The sequence below is a fragment of the Cornus florida genome, unplaced genomic scaffold, assembly GCF_030987335.1.
Source record: "Cornus florida cultivar Cherokee Brave unplaced genomic scaffold, ASM3098733v1 CherokeeBrave_3.0.0_Hap2_Chr06, whole genome shotgun sequence".
Lineage (NCBI taxonomy): Eukaryota > Viridiplantae > Streptophyta > Magnoliopsida > Cornales > Cornaceae > Cornus > Cornus florida.
The window spans coordinates 96,319,680-96,342,083 of record NW_026775576.1 but is presented as its reverse complement, the minus strand read 5'-3'; the positions used below and the strand labels follow the sequence as shown (position 1 = coordinate 96,342,083).

Here is a 22,404-nt window from a genome sequence, read left to right as displayed (position 1 = left end):
AATAATACTCAATACATAAGTACAAAATAAGATATATTAGGACAAAAACACTCTCACCAATTATGTATATAAGTGCATGCATATGCATCATATATACATTTATTATAAAATATATAATATATTTAACATATATTATATTATAATAAATAATATAACTATAATATAGATATGGTATATAATAATATATTATATCTTTTGCATAATAACTTAATAATACTATAAAAAATAAATATATAATAACTCATAATTTTTGTTGTCCCAAAAAATAATTTACTCTATTATATAATATATTATATTTTAAAAATATATTTTTGTTAAATAAAAAATAATTTACACTAATATATAATATAATTATAATTATATATTAAAAAAATTATTTTTATTAGCATTTAATATGTAGCATTAATATATAACATGAATAACATACATTTTATTTGAAATGAACCGTATATGTAATAATAATAGTGAAAACGTTTTTACTCAACAGTGTCAAAAACATGAGAAATATTTTTTTATGTTTTCTCATTTCTTCATAAAAATGAAAAACATTTTCTGTTACAAAAAAACAAAAACATATTATTCAACATATTTTTTGCTTTTGTTTTACTTCTTTAAGAGTTGACAATAGAAACAAGAAAACGTTTTCTGTTGCTAAACGCAAACAACATTCTCTCTCTCTTTTTTAATTATTATTATTATTATTATTATTTATTTATTTATTATTATTATTATTATTATTATTATTTATCATTTAATAAAACCTTACTTGAAGAAACCAAATCTGAATTTGGAAATGTATGCGACTTGAAGGAGAAACTTAGGTGGTCTCTCACGTGCCTGTAGCTTAACAATTCTCTAGGATAACAATAAAAATATCTACGCATAGTCTATAATTTGTAAACAAATGATCGTCTTCATTTGGAAAAACTGCATTTCTTTAACCCTACTTTACCAAGACATATGAAGAAGTTAGATCTAACAATAACTCTCTGCAACATCACTTTCAAAAGGCATTTGACTACTTCAAGAAATGGTTCATAACAAGTTCTGCAACTCAGATCTTCATATTGGGGCTTCTACAAGTCAAGCTGTTACAAATCTTTGGCAAAATGCTATTCTATTATGCCTCTTCCTAGAACTTGTTAAATCTATTCATCATTCCTCCGGTTGTGCACATTTACGTTCGTCTTCACTGAACTTTTGAAATTCATCAAGGGAGGCTTCCTCCAGAATCTGCAGTCCCTAACATTGATAGAAATAAATTAGTTTTCTAACATGGACAGAAGAAGTTTCAATTGATACAGGTACAGGTTGTGGTCCATTGTTTGGAATCTCAACATTGATAGCTGGAATTATATCGACAAATATGTTTGTCACTCCTACAATTGTGAAAACTAAACATCTCCAGCAAATCATTGTCATCAACAACCAACATTCTGAGTTTACTACCATATAATTCGTATTCAATTCTAAGTGCAACCGCCACATCACCAAACAATGGACAACTACAATACTTATAACAATCATCATGCAATTCCATATAAGAGTATCTATCTGGATCCAAATTCCATAATGTAAACACTTTATCCAAATGATGGACTACTAACTTATGACGTATCTCCATGACTTTGAAAAAAAGACGAGCACTGCATTTACAAATAAAGCAATATAAAAACAGAAAATTAAAAACTAGAGCTAATGAATATTTACACGCTATTATTTTCAGAACACAACCATGTGTGCGACACAAGTGTTAGAACATCTGGGACTCTATGAACTACATTTCATGAAAAATCTAAGAAAATAGTCACGACTATTTTTTTAGGAGCACCACCACTGAATGAATTAATGTTCAATGTTTGGGATATTCACAGCCACAGAGAAAAACAGAGTTGCTGCATTTGATTCAAATCCAGATCAAATTCTGGAGGAACTTCTAGAGCAATTTCTTGTGGAATAGACGTCAGTTAGACCAGATAAAACTATTAAATATCAAACAGTTATTCCAAAACTGCATCAAATGAAAAGAAAATTCATGAAGAATTTGAAATATATTCACAAAGATTGATTATTTGCAAGATTTGAATATTATTTGTGAGTTTAACAGAACCAGGTTTTGTACTTAATTCAGAAGTACTATGTACTAAATCCCCAGTGGGATAGAGCAGTTGGCTAGGAGCATGTAAAGCAGACGCCTCAACAAAATTCCCCTCTCGTGGAACCAGCCTCCACGCAACCTGGGGGACTTCAACGCTTGCGGTCTACTTGGGTAACAGATTCAATAATCAGTTGCGATAAGACCAGGATAAGGTAGAGCAATGATTACAATGTCGATGACAACTAAATGATCAAGCAAGAAATTGCATTACGAATTTGGGAAAGCACACCTCTTTGCTATTCTTCAGTGTAATCAACCAACTTGAGGCATAGCAGCTTGAAGCATTTCAACAATGAGAGTCTCCACATCCCTGCAGAAGTTTGGGAAAGAATATAAATACAACCTACCCAGAAAAGCAATCCGACTCTAGTTAAGGACGAAGTCTTCATATAGCATATTATTTATATGGAAAGTGCTATTTGCGGTCCAAAAATACTTCTGGAACTTTACTCCACTTTGTTATCTAATGCAATGACAAAATTGCCCTTTTAACATCTGGCTCTTTTTATAACGTCTCTGTTCCTTCCCTTGGGACTCGATTCTCAAATCTTTCTCCTCACTTCTCTCTCTCTTACAATCCCTTGTTTTGACCTCAGTGGATGTCAATCAAGCTTAAGATTTAAACTAGATTGTGGCATCAGAAACTCCCATCCATGCTAAAGGGATTAAGAATGGTGGAAATTAGGATATGTAATAATGGAGAAGGAAGATGAATGGTGGAAATCAGTCGAAGCTTCAGATTTAAATTTTGATTTGTGTCAGAAATTCGCATTCATGTTAAAGGGGGTTTGAATATGGAGGAAATTCAAACTGGAAAATGACGAAATGGTAAAAGTTTCAGAGATCTCCCTCCACTTCCCCCCATCCCCACTCTCTCCCTGAAGAAATCCACCAATTTTATTGTTGTCACCGCCACTGGGAAGTTCATTGGTTCTTCCACAGTCATCATCACCACAGCAGTAATTCCTTTCTTTTCAGTTGGGTCTCAATATTGGGATGAAATTTCTACTGTTCAAAAATCTTATATAATCATTCCACCTTTCCTCCACATTCAACTAAACCCAGAAAATTGAAAAAGGGCCCTTCCTTTTCCTAAGGATATCTCTTTATTCTTCCTAAAAAAAATTCTTGTACCAAAAGTACAAATTCTGATATTTGCCCCGCCTCCACTGTGAAAGATAAAGTAAGTGATATGTATAATAAATGAGACCAGACCCTCACTGTGCAATCCATTTGATCAGAATGTAACAATAACCAAGAGCAAAGGCAAAGAACAAAGAAAAAAAAATCTCAGCACAAGTTTCAAAGTTATGGTAGATCATTCAAATTTGAACGACTCACTTTCTATCGGCTGCATGTCTAGGGAAAGGGATTCGACACTTGAAAGTGCTCCCTTGATAGCCAGCCTGATAGAATACAAATTGTAAGCACAATTGTGAAGGGGGATGGTTGAAATAGGAAAAAAATGTGAACCCAATAAGGCTTGCTAAGTTTTTAGCAAAGAGAATCCTTTCACCAAATAGCTTATTTTCCAGCATATGTCACTACATAATTAGCAACCAGCAACAAGAGCCTCAACAACTTCAATGAAAGACCCAATCTTCCCGTCATATATAGCAGGAAAAAAACAATAACAAGTCCTACAATTATTAGGAATAAACAGAATATGAAACGGTAAACATCAGCATCACCTTAACGTTAAAACCAAGACTGTCCAAATCCAGCATGTGAGCAGAGTCCACCTGGGGAGAACAACATAAAATCAATTTTTTGAAACATATGCTGTCCACTATAATTTCATTATTATTTAACTAAACAGCCATTTCTATACTGAGGAATTAACTAATACAAGAGAAATGGCAGATATAATAACACAAGCATCCTTTAAAAAAATGCCACATCAGCAAGCTATGTACAACATCCACAACTCAGTAAGTGAAACTTAAAACCATATTAAGTAATCACCTCACTAAAATTAGATTTAACAAAGGCTGAAAGAAAAGAAGGGGATGTTTAAGGTTTCATCCAACAAAATACAAGTTTTGAAAAAACAGAGATAATTACTGCACATTTTGGTACAAGACTGACACCCTTAAACTAAACAAGTTTGAAAAAGTGGCTGGCGTCAGATGATATAATTTGTTTAATAATGCAAATTGATTGGGAACAACAAATTTCAGTTTCATTTTGGTGAGAACATTTTCCGTTGTTACTTTTTTTTCTCTTTGTTTGGATAAGTAAGACGTGCACACCCATGTCCCAACTGACATTTGAACTCAGGGAGAAGAGGAAAGGGGTGTCATAAAAGCAAACTTGATCAAATCATTAGCATAAAATCCATTCTGGTTATGGCTCCAAATCCATTAGGACAGAACATTTTCGTTTCCAAGTGAAATAGGCCTAGTTGGAAGCCCCAATTTGCAATCATCCTGGTTTATCTATTTCAATCAGTTGAGTTATTTTGGTTTTTTAATAGTTAAGATCAAATTTCCAGCTAGATAATACAAAAAAGAGATGGTTCAAAGGAGTCTTCTGGATTACCGGGATTGATGTCGAGTGTTGTACGATAAGTTTTGTATCTTCTGCACGATCTCTATTCATGTGGGACTGACAAGTGACAATAACATAGAGTTAAACAGAAATGACAGAAGGCTGCATCAAAGGTAAAAAAAAAGCGATATGTAATCCAAAGGCACATGTTAGCAGGTAATACCACAACTGGCTTAGAGAACTGAAATATTGGATCAACTTTTGCAATTCTATACTCCTCTTTGCTGAACTCTGAAAGTAGTACAAGATATCATAAATGAGGAAAGACAGTTTTAATAAGAGAAATCAAACGTGGTAAGGCAATTGGCAGGAGGCACTGAGAACATGAACAGATCAAATATTCAGCAACAATAGCATAAGAAGGGCACTGTTTCTTGTATTTTGGCACTTAAGCAACATGTCAGCTCCCCCTTTTGCCCCAACCCAGTCCACATTTGCACACCAGAAAGGAAAATGGATGGATGATACACAAACCTCCTGATCCCAATGAAGTTGTCCCTGAGACAAATCGCACAACTTTGGGCTCGATGCGTATAAATTGTAAATCGCCAAAACCAACCTTCATATTCAAAAAAATTCTCTTAATAGTTTATCTAAATAAATAGGGGAGAAAGCATAACAATTATCGAGCCATGATACATTGTATGCCAGATAATGAATGAGCAAAGGTTACCCAGAATGCACCAGGATGCCTTGCCAAGTATGCAGTTCGAATAGCTTCTATATCTTTCTCAGAAACCTATAGAATTGATCACAAGAAAATTTATTTTTAATGATCCAATTAAGGGTCAGTGGAGTGAAATGCAACAACCGGCAAATGAAAAGAACATAAGCAGCATAATTTAGGACAGCTTCTTACCCCACCAACAAATGGAGAAAAAGAAAAAAGAACAAAAACAGTAAAATTTTAGAAAAAAGTTAAGGACTTACAAAAATAGCATCACCGTGCACTATTATTATTAAATCAGTCCCATCCTCAGGATCTTTTGCCACAAGCAATGAGCATTTGGGATTAGATAGGAGGTCCTGCATATAGCAGCATAGTTCCAAATAATTACCTGACTTTTCAAAGACTAATATTTCCTCAAAGAAAAGGAAACAAAGAGGCCATAAACATTTATTCGAACAAAGTGTTAATTCATTTGGTTATAAGGATAAAGAAAATGTATCAGAGACATTCTAAGAATAATGAATGTCTGGGACAATCTAGGTTTTGGCCTTGACCAAGCTCATCTTAAAAAACATTCTCTTTATTCAAGGAGTGTCCAAGCATTCCCTTTTCTATTTCTGTCTTATCAATTTTAAAAACACTAGTAACTATCAGGAACCATTGTATTGCAATATAACTTTACATATAAATCGGAAGAAAAGGACGATTTTCACTTGCAACTCGCAATATCTCTCAGGATTTTGCCAAAATCATTCTAAATTTTGAAATTTTATTTGACTATGAATTTTAAAGTAATGGTGCAAACCTTGCTCTGAACCGCCAAGCTGCTGATTGCTAATATTGGATATCCATATGCATCACACGCAAAGTCAACCATCGACCCTGACGGATAACCCTCATGCTTCTGCAGATGAAAAGGCAATTGTAAATAAGTTGAGCCAATAATTTGGAAAAGGTAATATGTTTTCAACTTTTCACAATCAATTATGTAGCTTGTATTTGCATTTGTCAGTTGTACAATTTGGCAATGATAATTGTTTACATTTTTTTTTTTTCCCTTCAGCTGTGATTAATTGAAATTGATTCATTAGAATTTTTTTGATAAGTGAAATTGATTCATTAGAATTTTTTTGATAAGTGAAATTGATTCATTAGAATTATTATGGAAAATCTAACAATTGTTGTACTTTGATACCAATTGATAGATCCGTGGAACCGAAACCCTAGGTTCTGATGTGTCGAGTGTGAGCGGTGAGTTTGACCTATGGGGTTGAATAGGTCTTATGAATATCATTTTGCTTTTAATTAAATTTTCAATTTTTTGTTGATCCCTTTTAAAATCCAGTTAGCTTGTTGTGAAGATTGATTTTTGAATTCTAGTTACTTTTTAATTCCTTCAATCATTCTCAAAATCATGCAACAAACAGAAAGTATAAAAGAGTATAGCACAAACACAATTTTTGCGTAAAAAACCCAAAAAGGGGAAAATCACAGGACCTAGAATAGAATTCATTAGGACAGTTGTAAGTTACTATCAAATTATCACATATTTGTCCATTCAAGCTGTCCGTCCTCATCCTTCCATTCATATAATAATGCCAAAGATAGAATCCAGAAAATAAAAGCTCCATTTAATCAATCATCCCGAACATCCATAATTTTGATCCAGTTCCAATAATACTATTCCAAATAACAGTGCAGAAGTAAAGGCTCAACTTACATGATCTGGTTCCAATAAAAATAAATAATTGGCAAAGTATAAAAGAATTCTTACATGAGAGAGAGTAGATAGCATGCCGCGTAAACTGTGATCAAGAACCGTCCGAATTTCTTCAATTGGAGGAAGCCTAGTAGCCTTCTCCTGCAGTAACAACCCATGATTAATAAGATGTACCAATATATATACATAGACGGGGAGAGAGAGATTATAAAGTTTAACCTTATAAGCTTGAATGAGTTGCAAAGCATTTAATTCACCAGCAGAATCCCCAGAAGGCAGAGTCTGATTGACAAAAGAAATTCAAGAAAAATACAAAAATAAATTACTCAATCAGGAAGTACAGGCCCAATGAACCTTTGCACACATATCCACCACCATTTGTTAATGGTTTTAAAAATATTACAATTTTTAAGTTTGGGATACAAGTGAGATTTATCAAGGATCCAGTCTCCATATGCAGGATCCAATAACATAACAGGACTTCTAAAAAAGTGATTTCTTAGGTGTGAATTCGTCTAAGAGCACGGGATGCTGTAAAACAAGACAAATAAAGGTAATACACATCAACTTCTGTACTATTCGACTCTTTGTACTTTGTATATCATCATAGTTGTACTTCAATATATAACTTTATTCCTTTAATGCGTTGGGGTTTCAAAGTTAAACTGTCTTTCATTTGCAGCAAGCACCATTAAGTAAACAGTATGAGTCTTCTTATATTTTACGCTACCAATTTCTTGATTGCTAACATGGTTTGCTCACACAAGTGGGTAGCCAGATTCAACACAATATTGCTTGCAAATAAATACAAAAGTATGAACACATTTAGTTGATTACAGATTTACTTACTTGCTCTACATCATCAACTATCAGCAACGCGCTTTCTAGACCGAGAACCGAATATTAATTTCCATGAAAAAATACACACACAGTCAAGTACTGTGAGAGTACATGTGATAATGGTCAACCAAACAAGAATTAAAACCACTGCATACGAGAATTAGTACTCAAGAAGACAACAGGTAATTTTGAAGTTCGAATTATTCATTCTATTAGGAAATTTAATTTTAAGTATAATACAAAAGGAAAATTAAATTAAAAATTGCACTAACCATCAGCTTCAAGTTGATTATTCCTTTGGTGTCCTTTGCTCCTTGATGATTCTCCCTTCGCAATCTGTTTCTCCAGCATAGAAACGTCAAGCATCATTATTGGAGAATGCTGTTGATTACCAGGGCTTGGCAGGGTGGAAGGAACACGTGGATTCAAGATCTTGTTGTGAGGGAGTGGTTCAACAGTCCACGGGCTAATGGGGTTTTCCGTCCGATCCGAGTGTTGCCATCTTACCTGAACATCAAATTTAAGATTAAAGAAAGTATTATGACAGCAAATTTATAATAAAGCCAAAAAAAAAAGTTTAATTGACACACCTCCAAATAATTCCATGGATCTTCCTGCCTAATTGAGGTCACTTGACCATTATAGAACTTTAATCCTCCGGAATTTTCAGTTTCAAATGCCATTTTGAACCGCACCCCATCAGACCAAGGAAGTTTAAATGCATTGTCCACATCAGTTATTCCTAGACAAAATTGCGGGCCAACTGCCCTTGGATAGTATGTAACATTGAAAGGGATTCCTCTAATGGCCCTAGAAACATCTTTTCTAATAGATGGTGACCTCTCAATGCTGCTGATCTGTTTCACGATTCCAACTAAAAGTGAATCATCTTTAGCCTTCAGGAAGACTAAAGCATCTCCCTCCACCGCATTTTTGTTCACCACGTACCTTCTCCAACCTTCAGACAAGATATCATTCCCTCTTGCTTTCCTGATGTGCTTGAAAGTCCAAGTTATATTTTGTGGATCATTAGCATAAATGATCTGAGAAGGGGGATCATCCAGGGACTCCAAGGCAGGAAACATCGTTGTCGCCATCTGTTTGCAAACATATAGGCTCCCCTTTATGTCAGATCTGGTTAAGACTTTGAAGGAGACTTGATTAAGTATTACAGCAGCAGCACGAAGATTTGAATGTCCCTGCTGGCCGGAAGGCTCAGGGCATGGAGTCAATCCAATTTCAGCAAATGCTTCGTCTGTGACTGGATCAGAACGTAAAAGCACAGAAGATACTCGACAAGTAATCTTCCTATGAAGTGGATCGATAACCGGCAACTCTGCATTAGCATTCTTGGCATGGCCCTCAGGAAAGTAATATACCAACGAATTAATCAGTGGCACCTGCGCCGTACTCCCCGCAGAGGCAAACCACAATTGGGGATCCACTTGATTCATCAGCTCTACACAAAACAAAATCTTGCATAAAAAAAAATTAAATTGTCTGTGGCACACACATTTAGACTAACACGGGTTGTATTTTATGAAAGGCACACAGGTGGTATTATATAAAAGGCACGACAGAACATAACAGAAACTATAAACATAGCAGAAACTGAAAACCTACTCTCTGAAGGTATGACTGTTCTTGAAAATGCTGGAGCAAAAACATTTTGAACAGCTGGCACTGGCAGCTGAGAGATTTCAGTACTCAGCCGAGGATTACTAGTCATAATATGACTAGCAGAATCTGCTATATACTTTTCGTCCTGACCCATATTAGGAAAGAGGAAATGGAAATAAATTCTCGGCATTATGATAATCAGAAGGATTACTTGCATGGTAACAGAAACAGAAGAAAATAAATCACATAAAAGCAGTACAATTGCCTCGTGCTAAATAAAACAAAATATTGGAATGCCAATAAAAATTATTAAAAAAAAAAAAAAAAAAAAAAAAAAAAAAAAAAAAGAAAAAAAGAAAAAAAGAAAAAAAAAGACTACCAATTGGTGCAATCTCTGTGCAACTTCAGGACCATTCATTCCCTCAGCAATGGGAGCATTTGTATTTCCATTTGGTACAAAGCTAGCATCCTGAAATAAATGGAAACATCTGAATAAAAATGCCAACTTTTATTAACAAAATGAGACTCTAGAGTCAAATGTTATATTTAAATACCTCTAACATCAAGCGGTTGCTCACATCAGGTGCAGTTGGTAAATTTACCACGTCATCTTCATAGAAGAGTTCAGAAATTCTTCGTAATAAATGCTCATCAAACTCTCTGATTGACATGGCAGATGGACATATATCATAAGCTTAATAGAACAAAATATTCCATAAGGAAATTACAATATTGCCAACTCTTTATTATGTCATATAAAAACTTCCTTAGTACAGAGTGGAACTTCTCTTACTTGAAAAAACCAACTCTAACATTGCATGCGATGTTTCTTGCCACACGTAGGACCGGAACAGCATTTGCCGTCTGTTTAAGAAAATATTGTGTTAACATCACTTCTACTACAATAATGAACTGATTTCAATGAACACGCATAGAAGAAAACAAGATATATACCTCTGCCTGAGGGGTATAATAAGGAGTAAATGCAGGTACTACGTGAACTCGAGATTGATCCATATCTTCCCAAACCTTCAAGCGGTCATCAATCACCATAGCCATCTTTGAATGGCAATTGCCATTTTGGAAGACACGAAGCAAAGACTTCCTGGTACCTGTGAAGTAGAAATCAATTAAAAACAATGATGGCAAGAAAAAGAGAGATGATCAGAGATCTAGTATAGAAACCTATAGTGCATGGATAGACACTAGGAATCATAAAAAAGCATTTAGTCTGTTAAAACATCAGTTTCCATTTCTGCTAAGACATCCTACATATTAACTTCAATAAGAAATGAACAAAAAATTAGATGAAGAAAACCTTTTGGTATTTCCAAGTTCTAATAGGTACTGATTTATTAAGCACTAGAATAATAAATTTAAGCATGATCCATGGTCAGGTCAACATATTCTCAATTTATGGCGCTTGCCTGATTTGACGCATACAACACGGTCCAATAATTGCTTTGAACCTATAAGGTGCGCCTCTGGGTCTAGCAGCCTCCACATCTCTAATGCATATTCTTTTTCAGCCCTGGTACAAACATAAACTTCAAATCTTTTGCCCTTTTGAAGTTAAATAACTTCTCAAATCGTCCCAAGCAGGTCGTAACCTAACAAGCACACTAGTATCACGGATCTGCACATGCAAAAGACCACTAATTAATAAAAATTGTGTAAGGCCTTGTGTTTCAGAAACTGAAACATCCCTTTATCAAAATGGAGGGAAGTGAAACATATAGATCCATAGTTTAAAAACTGCAAAAAATGTCTATCAAGCATGACTTCTATTACAAGGTATCCAACCTATGAATCTATTCACTGTTTTTTATTTGTGATTCCGGGGTTAGTCCTTAAAGAAAGCATCACTACTTTAGCTATTTGTGCCAACAAAAATTGTTGGTACATACGTACAATGTGTGTACAAACACAAAAATTCAAACCATTTATACATCCCATGTTTCTCGGATCAGGACTACAAAAAGTTCAAATGCATATGGAGCTGATTGTGTGATTTTAGCAATGTTCCTCAACCACATTAATGTGCAGGTGTCAATTAAAATGAACATTCAACTAAAATCCACCTTAAGTAACTTTAGTTATCCAAGTACTGAGACATAAATTGAACAGGATGAAAAAAATCACTTAACGGATGAAGCATGATCAACACAATAGCAGTGTTTCATAATAGCTAATAAGTTGTGACGTTGTGTAGCAAACGATGATCATGTATGTCACATAGTGGAACCAACTGTTACTAATGGAGCAGCAAAAATAATTTACGGAGTAACTCATCAAGTTAAGAACATGTATGATATGTGATGAAGAATCAAACTGCCATAATTGGCAGTCAAAACAGCATCATGAATTGTAAAGCGTGAAGCTTCAAATAGCAGCACTGCGCAAATCTTCTACCGATCACCTTTATTAATTGATTTGAGGCTAAATTTCACATTCATTTTTTTTCCTGGGCATTGATTTATTCCTGTATAGCATCACCAATAGCAAACAGATTGAAAGTAACCCAGGGATATGCTAAATGTTCAAAGTCCTAACAGATTGAAAGTAACTCGGGGATATGCTAACAGTTCAAACTCATAACATAGTGCAAGGAAGCAATTGAACGATAATCAAGCACAAAGGTAGAGAGAGAGAGGAGAGAGAGAGAGAGAGAAGCTGAGATTATGTTTCAAGTAGACCTAGAGACATATATATACTTAGCTACATTCTAATGGAAAAACTTTTAGAATGTGCATAGAGGAAGCATATGAAAAGTCATTAATCCCAATTCAACAAAACGTCCGAAATTCAAAATCACGTATATCATAACAGATCCAAGGGTTAAAGAAACTGATCTATAAGCTCTTTCAGTTGAGTCAAATTAATCAGTATTTCTGATCAGTTTCTTGCTTAGGGAGTGTTCTCATATAACATATGTCAAAGCTTCATTAGCAAATCAAATTGTGCTGAACATAATGTTCCAACTTCTAATATAAACCCTACATAATGTGCGGTAAAGTAATTACTTTACCGCAGTCAATATAAACCCTACATCAATCTATTCAAACGAGCATAACAAACTACTGAAACAACATACATAACAAAACTGATTGATTACATATATGCATATACAAACACACACATATATAATTGCAGATAAAAGGATGGCAGCGATGTTTCAACTTCTAAAGCTATGAGTAATTACTTTACCGCAGTCAATATAAACCCTACACCAATCAATTCACACAAGTGACAAGCCGAACAGACTACTGAAACTAACATATATAACAAAATTGATTGATTACATATATACATATATAAACACACAAATATATAATTGCAGATTCTAACCTCAGGATTAATGCGAGTGAGAACTATATTCCTTTCTGGCAATCTTATAACAGGCCGAAGAACTCGCTCATGGCTTTCTGATAAAGGAGCTACCTCCTCCAACTTAGCATTATAAACCTTCTCATTATCCACAAGACAATCATTCTCTGTGTACTGCTTCAACAAAGCACGATCATCGACGTACCGCTTCAGCTCAGAGGACATCCCCAATACACCGGTTCGGACTGTTTCTCTTGCAATCCGAACCTTTAAAGCCTCTATTCTATCCTCAAACGACCTCATAGTGTTTGCGACAATCAAAGTCTCATCAAGATCAAACACAATGGCAAGACATCGTAAATTTAACATTCCTATACAAGAATTATATAAACCAGATGGAACACTGTAGCACCAAAAACACGGAAACTTCTTCTGTTTACTTGGCATTGCCACCAAGTGAACCTCTTCCTCTCCAAGCAACACCACAGCCGTCTGTAAAACCAAATGGTATAATACCACCAACATAATTTTGAAAAAAAAAATTTACTACATGTAAGACTCATATGAAACCTGTCTATGTGATCAACACAGTAACAATGGAACCGATACTTACAAAAACAGTGTATATATATATATATATATATATATATATATATATATATATATAATTATGTGGCAATTGACAGTGACCTTGAGTTCGTCGAGGCAAGAGGCATGAAGATGGATCAAGTGAGACTGTTCGACCAGCGAGGTTGATTCGAGCTTGCACCGAACTGAAGAGATTGTTTGGAGGATTGAAAGAGGAGGGCATCGTTCGCTGAGGGGTGATATATGGTGGATTCGAATCTCGTTATTGGGGAAATGGAAACTCTGGTCCTTAACTGGGATAGTCTCCAACTCTCCCAAACAAGAGTCTCCATGGTAGACCACAGATTTAAACCCTAAACGACTCATTTGATTAATTATCAATCAGCTCAAAAATCAAAATCAGTAAACAGAGATACTATTAGCAAATTCAGAACCAGAAATGTGTCAAAGGATTAGGGCTTTGTTCTCTCACTCTGCACCTTCCTTCTCTCTCACTCTCCCTCCCTCCCTCTGCCTGCGGTTTCAACTAATGTGGTTAAGGAGCGAAATGGTTGGTTATGTACAGAGACTAGAGAGTTCTTTTCAAGTAATGTGGTGAAGGAGCGAAATGGTTAGTTATGTACAGAGACTAGAGAGTTCTTTTTGAAGGAATTTACGGAATTGCCTGCTTGTCCGTACAGGTGGTCTCTTTATCTGGCATGCGATGACTGCGAAACGGCATCGTATTTTTTTTTTGGAAAACTGATTTGACAACCTTTTGTACAAGTGTTCTTCAGATGAAGAGTGTGATCTTGAGGAAGACATCTCTGAGCCGTGCGATAGTCTATGGATATAATTTTTTATTTTCGAAAATAATGGATATAAATTTATAATTCCAATCTGTGAAAACGGAAACATTTTCGGACCCAAAAAAAAAAAAAAAAACCGGAAACACTTTCCAACTCGCCCGCATTTCGAGGCTTATTGGACCAAGCTCATTCATTTTCGGGCTAGATTTGGACTTGGGACATGTGAGCTCACGTGACATATTATTTTTTAATTTATTATGATAATTTTTAAACTTTTTTATAAATTAAGTTTCAAATTATTACGTAAGAGAAAAGGAATAACTATATGTCTCTTCAATGAGTTAACTCCTAATTTTATATAGTAACAATTTAAAACACAAATTAAAATAATATTTATAGAATTGAAAATAATAAAATATCTAACACCCAATTTCTGGATTGTGAGATTAAAAACACAAATTAAAATAATATTTACAATTTAAAACACAAATTAAAATAATATTTATAGAATTGAAAATAATAAACTATCTAACACCCAATTTTTGGATTGTGAGATAAAGTGTAGAAGCCACTCCCTTTAACGGTCAATGTAAAAAATTCATTTTATTATTATTATTATTTTTTTTTTGGGGGGGAAAGTTAAAACAAATACTTGTTCTTTCTTTTAAGACAGTCATGGGATTCCTTGATAAATGCAAATCTTTAGGATAATTTTTTGTTCTACCTTATTATTCTTCCTATATTGATCATTTTTTTCTTTACATATCTAAAATTCCGTGTACAAATGCATTCCAAAAATTAAATAACACTCAAATGTTTTGTCACCCTAAAAAAAAAAAAAAAAAACTTTTAAAATTTAAATGTAAAATAAAAAAATGAAGAGTATCAACTCTGAATTTCAAAGATATGGTTCAAAATTTCCTCTTGTTTGTTTAATTCTTCTAAGTTTCTCTTTTCTTCTTTCTTTTTTCCAGCTTAAGGAGCAAAAATAATTATATTTTTCACATATTCTTTGTCAATTCTGAAATAAAAATAAAGAAAGACTTTACTATTATTAATATTATTTTTTTTTCAGTTGTTCTTTCTATACTCGATTGGTTGGTATGCACGTGTTTTTTTTTTTTTTTTTTTTTTTTAAATTAAGAAACTCATTTTAAGTGTTGAAGCCCAGTCTCCAAGAAGAAGATGAAGAGGGAGACACTGAAGCAAGTTGTTTCAACACCAGGAGAATAGACATTTGAGAGACTGTTGTTTCCTTCTTTCATGCTGAGCTGCTATTTTAGAGTTTTCATCCATCCCCATGTCCAGTACTATTGCTAATAAATGGTTGCACTACAGTAGTTATCTCTTTTTTCCTCTCATCATATTGGTAGAGATTGAGAATCATAGTAGTCACTTATTTTTCTCTCATCAAGAGATGGTTCCTTTCAATAATTGTGACTTCAATATAATTTGAGATAATTATATTTATAGATGGAAGCTGCTTCTACTCTTTTTCTTTTTTTCTTTTTTTTTATATTCATATAGTCAAAAACAAAGGACGTGCATAAAGTCATTTTCAAAAGCAAGACTTACTACAGTAGGGGGAAAACATGTAAATTAATCGAATAATTGGAGTATTTTCTATTTTAAAACTTTCTGATAAGAAAGAATGTTATCTTAGAACTTCAGTCCTCCTATCTACATTCGTGGCCTGTAATAGATTTACAATGGAGATCCTTGATTAGAGTGAAAATTTTCTGGTCTACCTGAGCTCCATTTTCCTAGCTAACCAATTTCATTATAAACACTACATTCAGTTTTGAAGTCTCAGTGACACATGTTCATGGCATTCAGAAAATTTGACGCGCTTTAACGGATAATAAAGTAGCTTTATGTTACAATCCTGGCTTCATTCCAAATAGAAAGAGCAAATACAACGCATTATACGCACAACAGAAACAATGGCTTTATTCTCAAAGTATCTTATTTATACATGATTCAGCAAACGAGTGTCGGGCATTCAAGCACGGTTTAGAAACTGCAAGGGCAGTTTCATTAACATATCAAAATGATGTATCATAGTAGTATACGCATACTTATTTACATTCCAAGGCCATCTCACAACTCTTGGTCTGCCCTCCAGGAGCTGTCATAACCAGGATAGGTTGGGCTTTAAACCCTGGATGAGGAAGCCTATGACGGAGCTCACGCCCCTTCCTGGCAAAGGGCACATGCATGGCAGAAGATACGAGTTGCAGAGTCGCAAGCTGACTCGCATTGCTCACATTGCGCCTCATACTCCACAAAGCTTCCACAACAACCACATTATCTCGTAAGTGCCTCACAGCTACCCTGCATGAGTCAACCGAAAGCATGACACACGTATTATAATATCAAAATCTCTAGGGAAAGACAATACAAGGAATCACTTGTATAGAAATAAGAAAGGCAAAAAAAACGAGTAGCTGGGGTGGTAAATCAAGTTAAGCCCATTTGAAAGGCTTTCATCATGTATTAAGCAAACAAAGTTCTGAAACCAATTTGAGAAACCTTGGGTTGAAGGAAGGCCAAAAAAATGTCAAAAGTTTCATTTAGCAACTCACGGGGCCTGACAAAGTGAAGAGAAGCTAAACAAGAGTAGGGAAATAATCGATGAACCCATGCTTTAACAAAAGGCAGCACTCAATAGGCTGCAATGCTGCATGTTGATAGCGGATCATGAGCTCTCGAGGATTGTTATACTTACTGATGCAAACCCCACCATAGTCTTTCGAGAAAAGTGGCAATAGTAGTCCACATATTGAATGGTTCGATGAATTGATTCAGTAAGCAAGTTTAAAAATGTATGCACCATCCACTCTATTTTTCTACCAACATTTTACGACAATGGAACTGCCGACTGCACGTGAATAGCCAATGTCAAAGACTTTTAGGAGCTAAGTTGCTTAACCACAAACATACGCATTTTAAAAGTTAAAGGTTACGGACATCTACATATTTTCACTTTTAGGAATCCATTCAAACAATTCAAGAACAAATTAAGATCGGTATTATAACGTTTTTCAACTGAACTAGCCAGATGCCAGCCATAAGGGTTGGCACTTCATTATTAGAGAATATTATAGCATTTCCACTGGAAAAAAGTTCTAATACCAGTTAAAGAGAAGAACAGAACCACTGTCTAACAAAATTAAAGTACACAACAAATATATGTAATTACTAAGATTCTAAACAGTCAACCCATGCAAAGTGAAGAACAAATGAAGTCAAGTAACCATAAAAAACACATTAAAACTGACAGTTTATATAAGATGAAGGATCAGAGCTTAGAAATGGAAAATAGAAACTTGCCTCTAGGTTGAACTTCCGGTGGATAGCTGTACGACTAGGATATGAGAACCATGGTGCGAGGAAGTTCCAGCAGAAAAAAAAGAATTGCCAATCAGGTATAGACTAGAATAAGGCAAGCAGTGATTTTGCGAAAGTCCCAGGCCGAGATGTGAGCCTCTCGGCATTAGTGCCATACAGCACACAAGGGGCCACACTTCCAAGGAGACCTCCCAAATGTCAAGATAGAAAATGAAGATTGAGAAGCATGTGAAGAATAATGATCAAAATGAAATTGAAATATCATCATCAGCAGCAGCAGCAGCAGCATCCTTGCCTTACTAGTTACTCCCATATATATATATAGTAATATGAGATTATAGAAGCCCAAGGAGAAAGGAGATTAAAGGAGAGAGAAATAAGAAGATGGGAAAGAAAAATGGGTATGTGACTTTTGGTACAGAAGTACTGGAGGTGAATTTTATTTTTTATCCTTTATTGAATGCTTTTATTTTTACACGGATAAGCTGGTTGATTGATTGTGTATAAATCATACTTATTTGTATTTTGTTATCTCACTTGAATAATTTGAGTGAAAATAATTGTTAATTGGAATTGTGGAGTTGAAATTTCACATAAATGACTGTGAATATGGTTGTAAATAAAAATTGTGATTTATTATTTAATTCATTTCAGAAATATATATGACATGGTTATAATGTTGTATAGGCAAGGAGAATGACTTGACAACTTCAACATTTTCAGGGGATAAGTAAATAATTCGGGAAGTAGCTAAAGTGAGTGTATTCGTTGGAAGTTTATAACTGAATGGGTATGTTGAAGTATTGAAGATGTTTATTGAATGTGAAAATGCTTATATATATTAAATAAGGTCCATACTCTGGCCTGGAAGGAGAGTAATATATTATATAAGATCCATACTCTGACCTGGAAGAAAAGTACTATATTTAATAAGGTCCATACTCTGGTCAAGAAGGAGAGTACTATATTTAAATAAGATTCATACTCTGGCCAAGAAGAAGAGTACTATATTATAAAAGGTCCATACCCTGGCCTAGAAGGAGAGTACTATATTTTAATGCCTGTAATATGTAAATGAAGTTTAATTAAAGTTATCAGATAATATTCGTTTATATTACTATGATGTGGTAGTGTTGCATTCACTGAGCTTTAAGCCCATTCCTTCCATATTCATTTTTTTCAAGTATCAGGTTGAGTTACTACTGCCAGGTCTAGAATTTTGAGTGTGACTGGAGAAAATAACAATGAAACGTCTTTTGTATATTGTAGTAGAATTTAATATTGTAATTTGTAATTAACGGTTTAGTTTTCTTAGAATTTGCAAGGTGGATTTATAGTTTATTTTTAATTGTAACCTGTTAAGCAAGCACTCTGATATATAATGACGTCACGTATGTATGAGGTTAATGCAGATGGTTGGATACATTTCAATTGTTCAAGTTATTTAATAATGTAAATTGGGTTAGGGTGTGTCAGCAACCCTCCTACCACAGCCTTAATTGACCAAAAAACAAAAAAGTAGTAATATTGAGGTTAACCAAATAAAGGAAACATACAATTGGAAAAAATAATGGTATATAAAACAGGATCAGATTACAATGCTTAAAGTGGTTAGATTGCTCTAGTACAATGTTTAAAGTGGAGAAGGCAACAAAATTGCATACTCATTTTGTTAAAAAAAATTATTAATAAATATGTTCCCCAGAAAACTTCTTGCAACACTCTACCTCTTTAGATTCTTTAAGAAAATAACACGTTCAACTAAAAATTTGATGGAAATTCGGAATAATGTCAAAGCATAAAATACTAATATATATATATATATATATATATATATATATATATATATATATATATAATAACCTCAAAGGGTCCTGTCACTTCTTTTGTTGGGTTTTATCGATCGCAAAAACCCCCGTTCCTTCTCATTCTGGGCTGATGAAACAATACTCTCATCCTCGCCAAGCTCTCCACATGTGAACCCTCTATGTCATAAGAAGAAGAAGAAGAATAGTCAGACACTTCTTCTTCAAACTGACTTGCCATATGTAGGTTACGCACTTCACAATATAAGCAGTTAATTAAAACAATATTCAACCATTCAACAAAACCAACTAGAATAAACATTATTCAACCCTTACACACAGATAAATTGACTAAACATAGAACAGAAAATGAAGGTGGCTTTTCAAATTAAGATTTATTGACTGAACAGAGACCAGAAAATCAAGGCGGACCCCTAAATCTATTGGAAATCTGGTGAGCATTATGCATGCCCCAATTCACTAAGTTTTATCAGAAACAGCAACTGAATTGCTGACTACGAAAGCAAAGTTTCTGTACATGCCATCCAAAAAGCTAAGAGGATATGACCCTCACTTTGGGTACTTGGCATGGAATGTAGTACTTAAACTATATTATTGAGGGTTAAGTTCATTTAACCCCACTGGACTTTCTTCTCTCTCAAAAATAAAACCTGAACTATCAAAAAGACACTTAACCCCCTAAACTATTCTATTAGTTGCAAACTGTTAGTTGACCATCCGAAATTTAACGTCCAGGAAGCACGTGACACACACGTGATTAAGCAAAAATTTAGAATGGCAAAAATAACCTTATGACTATTAAATAAATATTATATAGAAATAATGTGTATATATATATATATATATGTTACTCTCTTCCATTTATACATACATACATTACACATATATATATATGCGTCTACCGTCCTCTCTCTCTCCAACTACCTTTACCATCTGTCCATGGTCAACACCACCACTGACTGTCCATAGCGCCAACACCACCATCGCTCTCCCTTCCCCCACAAAGATGCTTCTTACCTCAGAACCACCTCCAGCTCCACCATCCATGGCCGCTGCCACTCCCTCTCTCTCCAATCTATCTCCCTCACTTTTTTATTTCACTCTTTGACCTCCAACTCCGACAATGACAAGAACGATGAAGAGGTGAAAAATCAGTCAACGATCTGAAAGTCGTCCTTAAGCCGAAACATCGCTAGTTGGAGCAGATCATCAGCGCGGCCGAAACAGCCAACTTTGGGCTTCTCAGCGGCCACGGGAATCCTATCACAAATGACGGCGACCAATTCGTCAACGGTGTCGAGGAAGCCGGAGGCGTCGGTGAATTTGCAATATTGTCTCTGATTTGAATTTGCATGATTATACACAGAGATAGCTAATACAATGTATATATATAGTCCTCTCTTAAACCTCCACTCTTCTTGTAAATCTCCGTGCTTTGTTCCTCGTCATTGCTTGTTTGAATCGCTCTCCCTTTCTGGGATCTCTCTCCATTTTGGTTGATCTTGGCTGGTATTTCAATATGCTCTTCCGTTAATTGCTTTTCTAATCATATTATAATAATACAAAGCTTGAATTTTTGAGTTGAATGAAGTTGTTAATGATCTAGGTATTCTTCAATTGGTTGAATCTGTTGATAAAAGTGTTTAATTTTCGTCGGCGGTAATGGCGTCCATGGATGGGGAAGAAGAAAATTTGTTTTATATATATATTAGCTGAAATATAAACAATTTCATTTTTAATATTTTTAAATTAGTAATTGAGCTGTCATCCTTTAGTTGGAGGGAATATTTTTTTGTGTCCACATAAGCAAAATTATTGATTAAGATAGGATGAGTAGTCAAATTTTGCTTCGATATAGAGATTACAAGTCCACGTCAATATCTAAAGTAGGATATCACATGAAATGACATAGTTTAATTAATGGATAGAATGGTAATTTTATTTATTAGTTAACGGTTGTTTGACAGTGTGGTGTATATTGCAACACTCTTATAGTTTAGGGGTTTTTTTTTTACTTCAGGGAGTTTCCTTCAATCTGGTCATGGTTGAGGGGGGACTTAACCCTATTATTGATGCATGGTATATGTGTAGTAGCAGCAGAAAAAGCCAGACCAGACAAGAAAATGTCTGAGCATAAACAACATGCGGATACCAAATAATCAAATGCACCCAAATAACTGTAGGAGACTTGGCTAAGAAGAAAAGAAATAAACAAACAAAAGCAGCAATACAATTACTCTGTAAATGAACAGAACTTAAACAGAAAAAACAAATCAAATTGACAGAGAATTACCTGGCAATCTATTGAAAATACACAATTAGATAAATAATCAAGCACCTTCAGAAAAGAAAAGTGGATAGCAAGAGAAATCTAATGTATATCATTCCAGTAATAAAAAATGATTTCCAATGTATTATAAAAAAATTGGAAAGAAAAATTTTGATGTTGCTTAAAAGCAATGCCAATCACATAACTAACACACAAATTATTAAGAAAGAAATATCACTCAAAGAAATCCAAACCTTTCATTTCCTTGATGTGAATTCAAACCATTAGTTCTTTAAATATCCAATTCAAACCCTTGAGAGCTTCTCGCTCTAGGTTTCTCTCTCTAACTCACTTCTCAACATTCTCCAGCAATCTCGGGCAATTTTCTGGTCAAGTCCATCTCTTTCCACTTGTTCTCCTTATTCGTTGTTCTTTTCTTTACTGGAGAACTGCTATGGAATTGGAGGGCAATGATGGATGTTCTTGGTCTGTTACTCCTCTGCTTAAAGCAAAAATTTAAACTAAAATGGAAACAGGTGAGAAAAATGATGCTCGATCTGGTGCAATCGTGGTTTAATCTACTCTAGCAGCTCTGAATTGATCTCAGATAGTTGAAGAAGGTGAGTTGGTCCCCGACAAGGCTCTCGATCATGGAAGACAATTTTGGTTCTTTCTCCCAGAACTCCTCCTCCTTTGT

General features: G+C 34.6%; 2 pseudogenes; both read right to left on the bottom strand.

The window, feature by feature from the left end:
* Positions 1-890: 890 nt before the first annotated feature.
* LOC132313115 (uncharacterized) lies at positions 891-14,046 on the bottom strand (annotated as a pseudogene).
* Positions 14,047-14,871: 825 nt separating this feature from the next.
* On the bottom strand, positions 14,872-20,485 carry LOC132314654 (cell number regulator 8-like; annotated as a pseudogene).
* Between the last annotated feature and the right edge of the window lie 1,919 nt (positions 20,486-22,404).